The sequence below is a fragment of the Rattus norvegicus genome, chromosome 14 (genome assembly GCF_021556685.1).
Source record: "Rattus norvegicus strain SHRSP/BbbUtx chromosome 14, alternate assembly SHRSP_T2T, whole genome shotgun sequence".
Taxonomy (NCBI): Eukaryota; Metazoa; Chordata; class Mammalia; order Rodentia; family Muridae; genus Rattus; species Rattus norvegicus.
The window spans coordinates 85502594-85505324 of record NC_141547.1 but is presented as its reverse complement, the minus strand read 5'-3'; the positions used below and the strand labels follow the sequence as shown (position 1 = coordinate 85505324).

Sequence of the window (2731 nt, the reverse complement as noted above, 5' to 3'; positions counted from 1 at the left end):
GACTGAGGTACATATTTTACATACAGCAGACCTGGCCTCCAGGTTCTTCCAGAATCCCTCAGTCCCTACCTGGCATACCCTGCCTCCAACCCTGAACTTTCTAACCCAGGTTTATTGGAAAGCTAGTCTCAGGGGAGTTCACTGGCCCCAAGGACCAAGGCGAGGGAAGTCACCATGAGGAGAGAGAAGGGGAGGGAGGAGGAAGAGAAAGGGAAAAAGGGTCCGGTCTGTGCACTCAGAGAGATGTAGAGAAGAAAATGAGAGAAGACCCAAATGTCTGGAGTATATAGGGAAGAGCCTATTATTATTATTATTATTATTATTATTATTATTATTAATTTTATTTTATGTTTGTGGATGTTTTGCCTGAATGTCTGTACCACGTGTGTGCATCTAGTGCCTGTGGAAGTCAGGAGGGGGTGTCAGATTCCCTGTATCCCCTTAGTTATAGATGGTTATGAGCCTCTGAGTGAGAGCTGGAAATCAAAAACTTGTCCTCTAGAAGAGTAACCTCTGCTCTTAGTTACGTAGCCATCTTTCTAGCCTAGAGAATTTTTTGTTTTTGTTTTTTTCAACACAAGGTTTCGTTGTGCACCTCTGGCTGTCCTGTCTTGCACACACACACACACACACACACACACACGCACGCACGCACGCACGCACACGCACACGCACACACACACACGCACACACATCTGCACATCTGCACAATCATCCGTGATGGAGAAGGGGGCCTTAGATGTCAAGCACACACTCTCCCGTTTGAACCATATACCTTTTTAGTTACAAAAAGCCCGAGTCTGGCAACCATTGTGCTGTTGGACACAGTGCCGCACACCTTTGATTCCAGCACTTGGAAATCAGAGTCTGGCTGATCTCTATGAGTTTGCTGCAAACTTGGTCAACATACAGAGTTCCAGGGCTACTCGGTGAGTGTGACCTTGTCTCAAATGCAAACAAAAAGCCCTTACACAGCAAAGTAAAACACAACCACCTTTTATTATTGTTTTGGTGTAAGAGATAGGACCTCACTTTGTAAGAAGCTGCCAGCTGCTCTTCCTAGGCAGCTGCTGAAGATGGAGGAGGGGCAGGTTCTAGTATTGGATGGCCGGGGCCATCTTCTGGGCCGCCTGGCAGCCATTGTGGCCCAGCAGGTACAGCTGGGCTGGAAGGTGGTGGCTGTGCGCTGTGAGCGCATCAACATTTCTGGAAATTTCTACAGAAACAAGTTAAAGTATCTGGCCTCTCTCCGAAAGCGGATAAACACCAGCCTTTCTCGAGGTCCCTACCACTTCCGAGTCCCAAGCCACATTTTTTGGCGCACGGTGGGAGGCATGCTGCCCCACAAGACCAAGAGAGGCCAGGCTGCCCTGGAACGCCTCAAGGTGTTGAATGGGATCCCTCCACCCCATGACAAGGAAAAGCAGATGGTGGTCCCTGCCGCCGTCAAGGCTGTGCGGCTGAAGCCTACCAGAAAGTTTGCTTACCTGGGGCGTCTGGCTCATGAGGTAGGTGGACGTACCAGGCAGTGACAGCCACTCTGGAGGAGAAACGTTAGGAAAAGATCAAGATCCACTATCAGAAGAAGCAGCAGCCCTTGAGGCTATGGAAACAGGCAGAAAACAATGTGGAGAAGAAAATCTGCAAGTTCACAGAGGTCCTCAAGACCAATAGATTGCTAGTGTGAACCCAATAAAGACTGTGCCTCTAGCCTTCTTGGCTTGCCCTTCCTCCACTGCCGACCAGGGAAGTGGGGGCCAAAGGTTCCTTAGTCACTGCTCCTGTGGGTAGTGGGTACATTTAGACAACTGAGTTTTATATTAAAGTGATAACCATGGAATGACTTCAAAATGAGTAGCAGGGCTGACCCTCCCACGTGTCCCAATACCATATCCCGAAGCTATGAAAATGAGGGCTGCACAGCTGGGCTGGGACTTAGAAGTGCACACTGAAGATGATGACAAGATACAGGTGCTGCCTTTGCTGCTTCCCAACAGACCACAAGGCAATATTTTTCTGGAGGGTCCTATGGCTAATAAATTATTTGACTTAAATAAAGATGGAGGTGGAGGAAGAGGAGGAAGAGGAGGAGGAAGAAGAAGGAGAAGGATGAAGAGGAGGAAGAGGAGGAGGTGGAGGAGGAAGATGAGGAGGAGGAAGAGGAGGAGGAGGTGGAGGAGGAAGAGGAGGAGGAGGTGGAGGAAGAAGAGGAGGAGGAGGAAGAGGAGGAGGTGGTGGAGGAGGAAGAGGAGGAGGAGGAAGAGGAGGAAGAGGAGGAGGAGGTGGAGGAGGAAGAGGAGGAGGTGGAGGAAGAAGAGGAGGAGGAGGAAGAGGAGGAAGAGGAGGAGGAGGAAGAGGAGGAGGTGGTGGAGGAGGAAGAGGAGGAGGAGAAGATGATGATAATGAAGAAGAAGAAGAAAAAGAAGAAGAAGAAGGAGAAGAAGAAGAAGAAGAAGAAGAAGAAGAAGAAGAAGAAGAAGAAGAAGAAGAAGAAGAAGAAGAAGAAGAAGAAGAAGAAGCAGCAGCTGTCAGCTGTTGCCCTGATAATTAAGGTTGAAGTCTACCATTGTCTGGGTAGCCTTCTGTGCTCACTGCAAAGTGGTGGACTCCCTTTGTAAGGCTTTCTCTTCTTAACCTGGGTGGGGGGTGGGTCCCTGTGATGGTTTGTATATGCTAGGCTTTATCTCTTGGAATTAAAGGCATGTACAACCTTGCCTGGACCTAAGCTTTT

General features: G+C 49.0%; 1 pseudogene; it reads left to right on the top strand.

Moving 5' to 3' along the window:
• Positions 1-1072: 1072 nt before the first annotated feature.
• Positions 1073-1687, top strand: Rpl13a-ps10 (ribosomal protein L13A, pseudogene 10; annotated as a pseudogene).
• Positions 1688-2731: the final 1044 nt, after the last annotated feature.